The sequence below is a fragment of the Urocitellus parryii genome, chromosome 10 (genome assembly GCF_045843805.1).
Source record: "Urocitellus parryii isolate mUroPar1 chromosome 10, mUroPar1.hap1, whole genome shotgun sequence".
Classification (NCBI taxonomy): Eukaryota; Metazoa; Chordata; class Mammalia; order Rodentia; family Sciuridae; genus Urocitellus; species Urocitellus parryii.
The window spans coordinates 69,682,304-69,697,471 of NC_135540.1; the positions used below are offsets into that span (position 1 = coordinate 69,682,304).

At 33.7% G+C, this 15,168-nt stretch overlaps 1 long non-coding RNA gene across 2 annotated transcripts in view; it reads right to left on the reverse strand.

Annotated features, from left to right (window-relative positions):
• Nucleotides 1-15,168, reverse strand: part of LOC144257319 (uncharacterized) — a 222,216-nt gene that overhangs the window by 158,281 nt on the left and 48,767 nt on the right. For both annotated transcript variants that reach the window (XR_013344424.1, XR_013344425.1), the window contains exon 2: nucleotides 1,458-1,568. This is a non-coding gene — a long non-coding RNA (uncharacterized LOC144257319). The remainder of the gene's footprint in view (nucleotides 1-1,457; nucleotides 1,569-15,168) is intronic.

Sequence of the window (15,168 nt, forward strand, 5' to 3'; positions counted from 1 at the left end):
AATAATTTGACCACTGAAAAACTGTAATTTTAAAAATAATTTACCCTGTTGAAATTTATTTAAAACAAGAAAAATTATATATTCCAATGACAGCACAAAAGGGAAGTTATTTACTGGGTTTTGCTCATCAAAAAAGTTAATAAAAAAAAAATGTTCCTCAATTGTCACTAAACAGGTAAATGAAAGTAGGTATAGGACCTCTCTCTCCTTTCCAGAATATAAAGTTCATGAAAGCAGAGTCCATAGCTCTCTTAGGTCTTTATCAACGCTGCCTGAGTGCAGACAATCAATATTTATGGAAAAAGTGTTAGCATTTGTAATGAATTGTACTTAGCCTGAAAGAGATTCAAACGAATATAACATGGTACCTCCTCTTGTCCCTTAAAATCTAGTTAGCAGTGCAGGACCTCAACTCAAGTGAAAAATAAATAAAGTACCTTCTGAGTAACAAAAAAGGAAACAGGAATTCAGAAAATTAATAGTGGTGCACACCACTCAGAAATTTCAGAGGAGTTAGAAATAAAAAGTATGTGACCAATGGATGAGGAAAAAAAAAAAGAAATAAAAGGAGAAAAAATAGATGTACGTGAGGAAGAATATAGAAATACAGAAATGTGCTCAGTATATTGGGACCATCCTGACAAAAATGAGAACAATTTTTGGTTTGTTTTGTTTTTCTTTTTTTTACTAAAAAAGTCGGGGGGAAAGCCTACACAGTTGTAAGTTTTTCATCACTGACAAAATATGAAAGAAAAACAAAGGAGCAAAGATTTATCTTGGCTCTTGATTTCAATCTATGAGCCTTTGGCAAAACAGAGCATCATGGCAGGCAGGGCATGGTGAAGTAGAGCTGTTCACCTCACAGCAGCCAGGAATCAGGGTAGGGAGGTGCCGAGTTGAGATATATCCTTTCAGGGCATGCTACCAGTAACCTGCTCCTTCCAACTAGGTCTGCCTCTTAAAATTCCCATCAACCTTCTATAAATCTATGAATGAATTAATCCACTGATGAGGTCAGAGCCCTCATGATCCAATCACTTCCCAAGAGCCCCACCTCTGAACACTGCTGCGTTGGGATAAAGCCTTCAACATACGAGCCTTTGGGAAACATTCCATATCCAAACCATAACAGAAGTACATTAGGATAAATTTATGTGAGAACCTTAAATACAAAGTTGGAGATTACAAATTTTTATCTATGGACAAAGTGGGACCACTGACAGTTCCTATATAGGAAAATAAGGGGGTAAAAGCAATACTTTTAGGCAGATTAAACTGACAGCAATATATAAAACATATTTGATATCTTACAAAGATTTCTGAAGTATTTCAGGAACAGGGTTGTCAAAGGAGCAGGCTTTTGGAAATGGTACAGAACTGTCAAGGGCAAAAGCTAAAATCATATACTGACAAATCAGATATAATGGGTGAGAGAAAAGGAAAAAGTAAATTCCTACCTGTCAGATGAAGACCCTAAAGGATAATAGAAAAGAGGCTGGTGAAAACAGGTTAGGTAAAAGATGATGCCTTTGGTTCCAGACATTCACTGTGAGGAGAATCAAGATATCCTGAAATGGTAGGGAAAGGAGAAATGTTAACATGATACTAGAGGTACAGATTTTAGTGTGCTCTATGAAGATGTAATCAGTAAAAAACTTAAACCGATAATAGACACTGAAGCGTATGCTGTACTATTTAACAAATTCCACAAATACACTTGTGGAAATTAATTAAAATTAAATAAATGGGAATGACTGTCTTAAGATAGTTGCATTCCAGAAGGAATGACTTAAGACAGACACAATGCCCAGAGAGGAGCAGCACGCTTTAAAAAAATTTACCTAAGGTTGTTAAACAAGCAGGGTCTTAAGTGTATAAAGGAATCATAACTTTAAATTATTGGGTTTTTGGTTTTGTGGGTTTGTTTTTGTGTTGTTGGGTTCCCCTCAAGATTTTTCAAAGAGATTAGGATTTGTTAGGATACAAATGAGAGGGGGGAACTATCAGACTTTTAAGCTCCTAGCTCTATATTGTTCAGAGGTAGATAGAACATTTTTCTTTTAAAATATACTGATTCTGGACTGTATCCAAAGTTAATGTTCATTAAAGACTAAAAGAAAAACTGAATTTATATGTTTTTTATCCTGTATATTGAAAACATTTACTTGCCTCATTTTCTTCTCATCTATATTACCTCTCAGTACCACTTTCTCAAGGTTAGGTCAGTATGTATGTAAACTAAACATTACTTTGATATTTCCTAGTTTTAGTAAACTATTCCAGTGAGAAAAAGAATATACATTTTAAAATCTGATTTGAGCAAAATAAAAAGGAAAGTACCTACAGAAGAAGATAGAGATAAATCAGGAAAAGTAGCATGCTCCCTCCCCCAACTCTAGCATGGGCTTGGCACTAAGAAGAGCACCATAAACTTCAGGAAAAGAGACTCAGAACACCAGACATAAGTAAATGCAAACAAGGCTTTAAAAATTGTTTTCCAGAGTGCACTTCATCTGAAGAACCCTGAGAATAATTTAATTGTGTCAAAATTTAGGGATTCCAATGGAAAAGGGAAAACTGTATAAGGTCTGACATATAAAGAGAAGGCTCATTCATCAGTGTAAGCAGCACTTGTTCTGAAAAGCCAGTGAATGTATGCAATCTACATGGGTGTCTCACTCGACTAAAGATATTTAAGCTAATCAATAAGTCGAATATGTTCTTAAAAATGCTAAGTGGTTGTTTATGTGTGTTAAGATTTTCTGTGCGGCATACTAATGTACTTTTCCTGTATGATATGGTGAACTCGGGTAATGATCAATACGTGGTGTATCTGCTGCCCACATTTTCACTGACAGCAAATGGAGTGTAAAACTGGCACTGGAAATGATTAGAAAGAAATTCACTTTAGAGGTATGTAGCAATGGTTTTATGTTATAGATCACTTACTAAATCTAAACTCTTCTAGATTCATCATTAAATTAAGAACAATAGTACATTAAAAATTAGCAAGTATCAAATATCCATTTGGCTTATTGAAATAATAGTATTTAAAAAGCATACATTAGTCTTTTTATAGACTGTCCAAGGAATAGGCTAATCCATTTTAACACAAAGTACATTCTGTGCTTTGGGGAAAATTCCATATTATAAATTTAAGTTGAAGACAATACAGTTATTTGATTTTCAAATACACATAAAATACATGTTTTCTTCAATTAATAGTTAAATCTCCTCAGTAAAAAATTTCAAAAACATGAAACATTCAAGCACTTTATTAAAAGATAGCTGTATTAGTTAAATTATTTGTTTCTATCACAGATGCTTAAATAAATGCACTGCTTAATTTTCTTATACAAAATAAAATGTAAAGGAGGAAGAGTAAAAGCCTGACTTAATTATCTTTTTCACATGTAACTGTCTAAAGACAGTAAAGAAAAGCAGAAGAAATATTGACCCTACAACTTCAGGACTCACCTGTTACCTAGTCACTAAAAACTGAAGAACAAGTTTTGATGAGAAAAGAGTAAACGTATGATGAAAGCTATCATTCTATAAATTATGTGGCACCTGGTGTGGGTCCCACAACCAACCAGTCACCTTTACAGTAGGAGAAGAGAGAGGGACAAATAATTGCTGATACAGCACCTACATGGAGCCTCTACACAGTTAATATACACACATTGTCAGATCATACATTATTGATAAGACTACAGATGAGTGTTACAGAGGAGGAACTGTGATTCCCTGGTTCCCACCACTATCCATGAAGCAACTGGATCTGCAGCAATATCCAATTAGAGAACAAGAGCCCTTCCCCAAGACAAGAGCAAACAACATCAGTATCACTCTTAAGTAACTTAAGCCAATATCAACAGTGCCTGTGGAAACTCTGAAACCCTGATGAGGCTACCACTCCTATTGTCAGACTAATCAGAGAGGATGCACCCCACATACTCTGCTGTCTATGTCATATCTGCCTGAATTGCTACTTCCAAGACCTACCATGACAGTGGTTCTCTCCAATCACAATACAGTATGTTCTGTACCCCCCAAAAAATGAATTACAGTCAAAGAAGCTACAAGGAGATTACGTTATGGTGTCTAGTGGGAAACAAACAACATTACATAACAGACTGGTACCCCAACACACATTAGGAGAAAGCCAATTTCCAAGAAGGTTATCACATAAAAGCAAACACCCATCCAAACAGATGTGCATATAACTTAGAAACACAGAAATATGGAAAAAACCAAGTAATATGACAACTACTAAAGTTAAACTCTCTAGGACTAGATTCCAAAGACACTGAAGTGGATAAAATGTCAGATAAAATGTTAAAATAATAAGTTTTAAAGAAGCTCAATGCAATCTAAGAGATTAGACAGAGAAAGCTGAATGAAATATGCAAAACGGTATCTGAACAAGAAATTCAATAGAGAGATTCTCAAATAAAACCAAACAGAAATCTTGGAAATGAAAAGCGCAGTAAGTCAGACTTTAAAAATTCAGTTGAAGACCTCAACAACAAATGAGATCAAGTGGAAGAAAGACTATCAGAGCCTGAAGACAGCTATTTTGAAATATTACATAAAGAAAATGAAGAGAGTATTCAAAATATCTGGGACAGCATTAAAATATTAAACATCCATCTCATAAGTACACCAAAAAGAGAAGTAATAAAATTTAAGGGTATAGATAACTTATTCAATGAAAAAATAGCAGAAAAAATCCAAAACCTTGGGAAAGATATGGACATTCAAGAGTAAAAGGCATTTAGAACCACAAACAGATGTGACTACAAAAGATTCTCTCCATAATTTAAACTGTCAAAAAATATGTAGGACAAAAAAAAAAAAAAAAAAAAAACCTGAAATTTGCAAGAAAGAAATGCCAGCAAGTCACATTTCCAAGCAAAACCTATTAACCTATCAGATTTTTCAAGCGAAGCAGTAGAGACTAGGTAGACATGGTGTATTTCAATTCCTGAAGGAAAATAAATATCAACAAACATAACCACAATTACCTACCAAAGGTATCATACATAAACAAAGAAAAAATAAAGACCTTCAAAGATAGGTATAAACTTTAGGAATTCATGTTCACTATTACAAAAGATGCTTAAATGAATATTACACTCAGAATAGAAAGATATTTACCATCATGAAAGCACAAGAAAGAATAAGTACAACTACACAAAAAATAGAAAAAAATCAAGCCATCATCAATACAATAAACTATCAAACCCCTAAGAGAAGAGGAAATAAGAGTATTTAAAACAATAAGAAAAATCAACAGAATGACAGGAATAAGTCCATACATCAAAAAACAAAAACAAAAACAAAAAAAAACCCACAAACGAAATGGTCTGCAGAATGGATTTTTAAAACAAGATCCGAAACATGCTGTTACAAGAAACTCATCTTACCTGTAAAAACATACACATACTGAAAAGGAAAACATGAAACATTATATTCTAAGCCAATGATATTCCAAAGCAAGCAGGAGTAGCTATATTTACACGCAACAAAATTAACTTAAAGACAAAAACTGCAAGGAGAGACAAAGAAGGTCACTGTACATTGATAAACAGAATACTGCATTAAGAAGATATAATGAGGGCTGGGGATGTGGCTCAAGCAGTAACGGTACTCGCCTGGCATGCGTGGGGCGCTGGGTTCAATCCTTAGCACCACATTAAAAAATAATAATAATTAAAAGTATTGTGTCCATCTATAACTAAAAATATTTTTAAAAAGATATAATGATTACAAATTCATATGCACTAAATATCAGAGTATTCAATTTTGTGAAACACACTCTACTAAACATAAAGAGACAGGTCCTAATACAATAACAGTGAAAGACTTCAATTTCTCAAATCAAATGAAAATGTAAACAATATCCCATTCTCACCAAGATAGATCTTCTATTAAAAACAAAAGTTAAATTACACTTCAAACCAAATACAGTGAACATTTACTGAGTATTCCATTCCATATCTGCAAGCAGAATATGCATTCTTTTCTTCAGTGTAGAAAACTTTTTCTATAATACACCATATGTTAGCCCACACATCAAGTCTTAAAGTCAAGAAACAAATGAAATGACATCCTTCATCTTTTCTGATCACAATGGAATGAAACCAGAAAACAAGAGAAATGTAGAAACACAGGTACAAACACATGGATATTGAAGAATGCACTTTTGAACGATTGGTGGGTCATTAAAAAAAATCAAACTTTTTAAAAATTTCTCAAATCAAATGAAAATGTAAACAATATAACAAAACCTATGGTCTACAGCAAAAGCAATTCTAAAAGCAAAGTTTAAAGCAATGAGTGCCTACATCAAAAAATCAATCTCACAACAATGCATTTTAAGGTCTTAGAAAAGAAAGAATAAGCAAACCCAAAATCAGTACACAGAAAGAAATAAGCCGAAATAAATGGAATAGGGACTAAAAGAACAATTTAAAGACTTGAAATTCGAGACGAAAAAGAAGAATTTATAACTGAAACCACAGAAATTCAAAAGATCATGAAGGGATATGCTGAAAAATGGCACGCTTTTTAAAAAGCTGGAAAAAAAAATCAACAAGAAATGGATGTATTTCCAGACTCATATGACCTACCAAAATTGAACCAAAAGGATACAGAAAACCTAACTACACCAATAACAAGTAATGGGACTTAATCAGTACTAAGTAAATGATCTCCCAATAAAGAAAAATCCCAGGTCTTCACTTCTGAATTTTACCAAGCTTTTAAAGAATAATATCAATGCTTCTCAAACTGTACCAAAAACCTGAAAAGAGAGAACTCATCCAAACTCATTCTATGAAGCCAGTATTACCCTGCTACCAGAACCTGACAAAGATGACATACACACATAAAAAAGAAAACTATAACCTAATACAAAAAAAAAAAAAAACCAACAAAATACTATCAAATAGAATTCAACAGCACATTAAAAAGACAGTATACCATGATCAAGTGGGTTTTCATTCCAGGGATGCAAGAATGGTTCAACATACATAATTCAATAAATAAAATAGAGCACATAAATAGAACCAAGGATAAAAATCAAACAATCACCTTGATAGATGCAGAAAAGGCATTTGGTAAAATTCAACATTCCTATATGATAAAAGCCATAATAAATCAGGCACAAAAGGACCATGTCTCAACATAATAAAGGTTATATATGACAAACCCATAGCCAACATCATACTTGATGGGGGAAAAACAGAAAGCATTTTCTCTAAAATCAGGAATAAGAAAAGGGTTCTCACTCCCACCACTCCCATTCAATATAGTACTAGAAATTTAAGCAATTGAAGAAATAAAAGGTATGGAAATGGGAAAAGACGAAGTCAAATTATCCCTGTTTGTAAAAGATATGATTCTATACATGGAAAAACAGACTCCAACAAGAGACTAATAGAACTGATAAACAAGTTCAGTAAAATAAGAGGATATAAAAACAACACTCAAAAACCAATAGTTTTTCTATACACCAATAATGAACTGAGAAATAAATAAGGAAAATACAGGAATCACACACACACACAAAAAAAAAAAAACCTAAGAATAAACCTAAATAAGGATGTAAAAGATCTCTACAGTCAAAATTATAAAACCTTAAAGAAGTTGAAGAAGAAATACTAAAAGGTAGAACGACCTCCCATGTTCACGGATTGGGAGAGAAAATTGTTAAAGTGTCCATACAATCCAAAGCAATCTACAGATTCAATGCAATCCCCACTGAAATATCAATAACATTCCTTATAAAAGTAGAAAAACAAAACCTAGAATTCATATGTAAGCATAAAAGTCCTTGAATAGATAAAACAATCCTAAGCAAGAAAAACTGAAGTGGGAAATATCATAACACCCGATTTCAACACATACTACAGAACCATATTAACAAAAACTTCATGGTATTGGCATTAAAAACAGACACAGACTAATGAAACAGAACACAGGACCCAGAAATAAATCTGCACATCTTCAGCCAACTGATTCTCAATAAAGGTGCCAAAAATATTCACTGGAGAAAGGACAGCCTCTTCAACAAATGGTGCTGGAAAACTGAATAGCCACATGCAGAGGACTGAAACTCAACCCCTATCTCTCCCCCTTTACAAAAGACAACTCAACCTAGGTCAAAGATCTCAGGGTACATTCAAGGTACATCCTAAAACTCTTGAAAATTCTAGAGGAAAATAGGGGAAATACTTCAAGAAAATACCAATGTGCAGGCAACAATTTCCTAGAGAAGACTCCAAAAGCACAGGAAACAAAGCAAGAATTGACATATGTATTACACAAACTTTAAAAGCTTCTGCAACAGCAAAGGAAACAATCAATAGAATGAAGACTAAACCTAAAGAATGGGAGAAAAATCTTTGCCAGCTCTCCATCTGACAGAGGATTAACACCCAGAATACACAAAGAATTGTAGATTGAGGGTACAGTTCAGCTTGTATGAGGTCCTGAGTCTGATACCCTGAGTCTGATACACACACACACACACACACAAAAAAAAAAAAAAAAAAAAAACTTAAAACTTCAGGAAAATAGTAAACTAGTTTTAAAATGAACATATAACATGGACAGACATTTCTCAAAATAAATGAAAACAGTTAATATATGAAAACATGCTCAATATCCTTAGCCATCTGGGAAAGGCAAATCACAACTACATTGAGATTTCCATCTCATCCCAATTAGAATGGCTATTATCAAAATATAATAATAACTGCTCCTGTGAATGTAGAGAAAAAGGAACCCTTGTACACTGTTGGTAAGAATTTCAATTAATACAGGCAATACTGAAAACAGTATGGAGGTTTCTCAAAAAATTAAAAATAGAACTACCATATGATTCAGTTATCCCTCTCCTGGGTATAAATCTGAAAGAAACAAAGCTAGCATACCAAAGAGTCACCTGCATACCCATGTTCACTATGGCACTATTCACCATAGCTAAAATATGGGATTAGCCTAGCTGCCCATTAACAGATGAATGGATTTAAAAAAAAAAAAATCACACACACACGGAGTATTATTCAGCATAAAGAAGAATGGAATCCTATAATTTCTGGGAAAATGAATGGAACTTGAGGACATCAAATTAAGGCCATTAAATTTAACAATGTAGAAGTCACTGGTGACTATGACAAGAGTGGATTCAGGGTAGTGGTAGAGACTTTTACCCCTACAGTGGTGAACTTAAGAGAGACCACAAAAACAATCAGAAATATCAAGGAGAGTCAATTCCTCCGAGAACATCTTAATACCAAAAAGGAGAGAGAACTGGGTTAAAGACAACAGATTTTTTTAAAAATGGCAAAAAATACTATATGGGTGTACTTATGATAAAGATCAAGTGATTAGGGGATAATTAATGAAGCAGGAAAGAAATGTTGTAACTCCCCTATGAGATGCTTTTTTTTTATTTTTATCCCCCCTGAACTGAGGGAGAGACTAAAAGGTTGAATAACATGATGAAGTTTACAAAAATAAATATAAAAAAAAAACTGAAAGACTATCTATACCCCATGTACTACACCAAAAGTAAATACTCTATACAAAAACACTTTCTACATATTAATACAAAAATTTTAAAAATAGATCATTACCCTACTGGGGGGTGAACAAACTACATAAACAACCACCAAAATTCTGAAACAGGATATTTGACAAGTTGCGCAAAGAAATACAAATGAGTTAATATTCCCCTAATTGTCAAAGTTCAAAAACACTGACAATAGGGAGCCAGGCAAAATGGCAGACATCTGTAATCCCAGCTGAGAAAGGAATTTTGCAAGTGCAAGGCTAGCTGATGCAAATTAGTGAGATCCTTACCAACTTAGTGAAACCCTGTCTCAAAAAACAAAAAAGACTGAGGATGTAATTCAGTGATAAAGTACAACTGGGTTAAATCCCCAGTACAAAATATGACAATATCCAGCAGATGCCCGAGTCTGGTGATTTGAATGTTATCATGTAGCACTCAGGAAGGACAAACTAAAGCATCTTATTGCAAGGCGATTTAGAAATATGATTGAAAGCTGGCTGTGATGGCATACACCTGTAATCCCAGCAGCTTGGGAGGCTGAGGCAGAAGGATCAGAGAAGGTAGCCTCATCAACTTAGCAAAACTGTAAGCAACCTATTGAAACCCTGTCTTAAAAAAAAAAAAAATTAAAAGGGCTGGGGATGTGGTTCAGTGGTTAAGCACACTTGAGTTCAATCCCTACTACCAAAAAAATGAAAAAGAAATATGACTGAAAATTATAAATGCATTTAATCTTTAACAAATGATTTTACTTTTAGAATTTACCTTGAAAAGCTAACTACACAAAAATAAGAACAGTGATCCTACTAGCAACATTGCTTATTGGAAACAACCTATATAATTCATTTTTAGGAAACTAATTTAACAAATTATTAAGCTATCACTCAGAATAATTTCCAATACTTTATAATTGCTGACACAAGAACATCTAGGATATGCAATACCTTTTTTTTAATATTTTTACTTGTAGATGGACACAATACCTTTATTTTATTTATTTATCTTTATGTGGTGCTGAGAATCAAACCCAGTGCTACAGCCCTAGCCCCCTTTTACTTTTTTTAGCCTCCTTTTATTTTTTTTAATACTTTTTTATACTACTGATATTTTCTACAAAGGCTTATGGATCATGTTTTTAACAGCTCTATTGAGATATAATACAATACAGTACCATCCATTTGAAGTGTAGAATTTGATATTTACATTATATAGTTGCTCAAGCATAACCACAATAAATTTTTGAACATTTAAATACCTCACCCCTAAAATTATCACAAGTCCCCATGCCCTAGCAACCTTTAATCTATCTTCTATATCTATAAATTTTCCTATACTAAACACTTCATATAAAAGAAATCATACAATATGTGGCTTTTGTGACTGGCTTCTGTAACTGTATTTTTATTGGCCATTTCTCAAAGTTAAAATCCTTATTCTCTGTGGAAGCAGGTGTGATAGACTTAGGAAAAGACTGACTCATAACCACTTGAAACTATCAGATTAGAGTGCAGGCAGTGGTGTTAAGTATAAATTTCACCATCTTTACTTTTGTACCTTTTGTGATAGTATAGATAACTAGAAGTAGTATTTTCAAATAACTATATATAATAACAATATTTCATTTTACACATCTTAATTCTGGAGAGCAATTTTCACATTATGATTGGATTTTTACTAATTACTTATACAATGATACTATAGCAGTATCAACATGACTAAGTCATAAAACAGAACTCTGAAGAAAAAACTCAGTTATGAAAGAATATCTATACTAATAAAAAAATTAACAAATGTTAGCAAGAACGTAGAATAACAGGAACCCTCATACATTGTTGGACGCAGCATATAATATGATGCAGCCAGTGTGGAAGACAATTTGGCAGTTTCTTAAAAAAGTGAACCATGACTTTTTAATCAAATGATCTAGAAATCCCACTCCTAGGTATTTAACCACAGGAAATGAAGAGACATTACAAAGACCTGATTACAAACATTCTTGATAGATTCAATCATAATAGCCCTACATTGGAAAAAACCTAAATAACTATGGAATTAATTGACAAATGATGAATGCATTGATAAAATGTACTAAAACTATAATGATGTTTACCAACAAAAATTAATTCTAGATCCATTTTGCTCAGAAAAAAAGCCAGACAAAACAAACCAAATATTGTACTATTTCATTTATATGAAATATAAATGAAAAGGTAAAGTTATGAACAGAAAAAAAAATTAATGGTCACCTTCGGTAGGTGGTGGGAATTAATTAATTAATCTAATTTTGTTTAAGAGATCATAATGATGAAAATATTCTACAACTGATTCATGATGGCTGTACAACTTGTTAGTCCAAAAAAAAAAAAGAATCATACATGTGAAAAGGTGAATTATACCTCAGTGAAAGATATAATGTATTCCCCATCCCTCAAAGAAAACTTTAACTTTCTAAATATAAATTTATAGGAGGTTTGTCAAAAAATGAACTGTGGTGAGTTGTAAAGTTTTCTATCAGAATATATCCAAAAAAGGAGTAGGGGTCATAATTTTTTCATGATAAGAGCATCTGGGTACATTAAGAAGGCCATCAAACTATTGGCACATTTATCTACCTAAGATAGGTACCATCTCTTAATATGGACTACATCAAATCTTAGACATTAGAGAAAACAGTATAGAACACTTGGTAATAATCACAAGCTCTGTTTCAGAAATGGCAAGTAGGTTTTACACTAAAACTTCTGGTTATCTTAAGTTGAAGAAATTATGAAACCACCTTATGGCTAAGCAAGAAAGCACACCATGACCTGATATCTACAACTATCAGAGAAAGGGATGCATATGAGCTACTTACCTTCTTCTACACTCGGCTGAAAGCAGTTTAGATAACAGCTCTCTTCTTTACCACAACAGAGAAAAGCAAAGGTGAGGTAGTTTCAGAGAAGTACAATACAGAGGGCCCAGGGTATAAGGATTGCATCCATTATAATAACAATAAATATCAAACTCGACATTTCCATAGGCAAGTCTCTCCTGACCCCCTTGGACTTCATACAGTCCAAACATTGTTATCAAATCAGGAGGCATTGGTGCAGATAAGGTAGACAAGCTATCATTTAAAACAAAATCAATTCAAGAAAAAATAAGCCAGAATTGGTTTATTGGGATTAAGGTAACTATCAAAACTGCTCCATGCAGGTGCAATGGTATACACCTCTAATCCCAGCTACTGGGGAGGGAGGAAAATCACAAACTCCAGGCCTGCCAGGGTAACTCAGTGAGAACCTTGCTCAAAATGAAAAGTAAAAAGGGTTGGGATATATAGCTCAGTGATAGTACCCTGGGCTCAATCTCTAGAACATTAAAAAGAAAAAAAATTAAAAACCTGCTCCAAAGATATTTTTAAAGAATGAACTAATGATAGGAATCTCAAATTCAGCCAATTATTCCACCAAAAATATCAAAATATATCAATTCCACTTTAAAGTGGACCTCTCTTAAAGTGAGGCCTTAGGTTGGAGATGGACAATGTTATGAAAAAAAAAAAAAAAACACTGCAAAAGAAAACAATGCCTAAGAATAAAACAATTTAATCACTAGGCATTGTAAGATTTTCCCATTGGAAAAAAAATTAACAGCTATTAGTTATCAAAGACTAGTGCTCATTTGATTCTGTCATTCCAACCTGGGGGGGGGGGAGGATCGTAAGTCTTTCTTTAAAGCATTGATCCAACATCCTTTTGTGAAGCAAAAAGCATATCTTAGGTAGAATATTTTCATAAAGAACAAACTATAGGATGCTTATTTACCAGACTTTCTTTGGTAGCACACCCTTCTGAGGAAGTTTCCCTTGCCAAGCTGGGGGAGGGGGGTGGATAATAGAGTTCTATTATTTCTATACTTGAAATAATGCTAATTCAATTAATTAGGTATTAAGCCCATACTAGTGAGATTCTATTAAATAAAATACTCCTGTTAGCCAGAGTATTCTGCCAGGAATTTTTAAATTTTGAATCAATCCCTGACCTAAGAACCAATGATGCAATCCCATGTCCATATTTTTTCATCCTTACCCTTTCATCTACTCAACTACCTTAATTATTAAAAATTTTCAGAAGCATGTATATGAAATCATCATATATGCAATAATAAACTTCACACAAATATGTATTGTTTTAAAAAATCCATCTAGGAAGACAGTGTGCTTTAAAGCCAAGTTTTTCTGGAATAGATTATTATTCAGGACTCCAGGGGTCCAGTGAATTAGCCCATTACTTTTTTGTTTGTTTTTTGGTACTGGAGATTGAACTCAGAGGGACTTGACCATCTAGCCACATCCCCAGCCCTATTTTGTATTTTATTTAGAGACAGGGTCTTGCCAAGTTGCTTAGGGCCTAGCCAAGTTCCTGAAGTTGACTTTGAACTGGCGGTCCTCTTGCCTCAGCCTCCCAAGCAGCTGGGACTACAGGCATGTGCCACTGTACTTTTTAAGAATGCAAAATCATATCATCGATTCCAGACAATCCCAAAAAGTATTCACAAAAAAATACACAAACCACATTCTGTGCACCTGTAGATGGTGGCTATTGGCTTCATGGAGGCAGTTTGCACAATGGTTAAGAATATGTGTTCTAGAGTCAAAATCCTGGGTTTGATCTTGGCTTCAGGGTTTTAGGAAAATTTGACCTCCTGAGCCTCAGCTACTTAATCTGTTAAAGGAGAGCCAACTTAAAATGTACTTGGGAAGATTAAATTATATCTGCAAAAAGTGCAGAAGTGCTCCCTCTTTCAGTATTAGTTGCTACCTACTTTTCTCCACCTCCTCCTCTTCTCTCTGATGTAGCAAGGCCACCTATATAACATTTCTTGGCATCTGCTTCCCAGAGCATCTTTTCCTCCCTACACAGTATGCTGGAATATTTTATTTGCGGCTGGCTCTGACTTTATGTTAATTGTGCTTTTTGTTTCCTGCAAAAATGCAGTGCCTTACTATTGCTGTATTTAGAATTGTAAATTTCAAAATCTATAAATAAAAAATTAAAATAAATAATTTTACAGGAAGCCAGTCCTGATTATAAATGCAGACTAATGGCTTTTCCCCTACACAAAAATAAAAAGAAATGATTTGAAAAAGCCCCAAATCTGTTACTTCCCACAGTATTACATGATATTTCTTTTTTTATTCCTTTAAAAATCAGGTAATACTAATTATTGACCAAGATCTGAATGAGTATGTACAGATGTGGGGTTTGTGAAAATCCCACAAACTACATCAATTTGGTTAACCAAGTCTTAAAAACCTTTTAAACTTTTATTTTCCCAGTACTTAGGCTCACAACACTCTTTCAAAGGTATTTTCTCATTTAATTAGAGCCAAGTACCTTAAGGTGACCACTGTATTCTAGGCATGGTGTTCCTCAGACCTCCAGGAGGCACTATTCACAACAGATTTGAAGTGAAGCAACATGCAGTTTAGTCAATAGCACTATGTGAGACAGTATATATTGTCAAGTTTATGACATTATCCTCACAGACCACATAAAGTAAAGAGTAATTCTTACTGCCACTAATTTATAGATGAG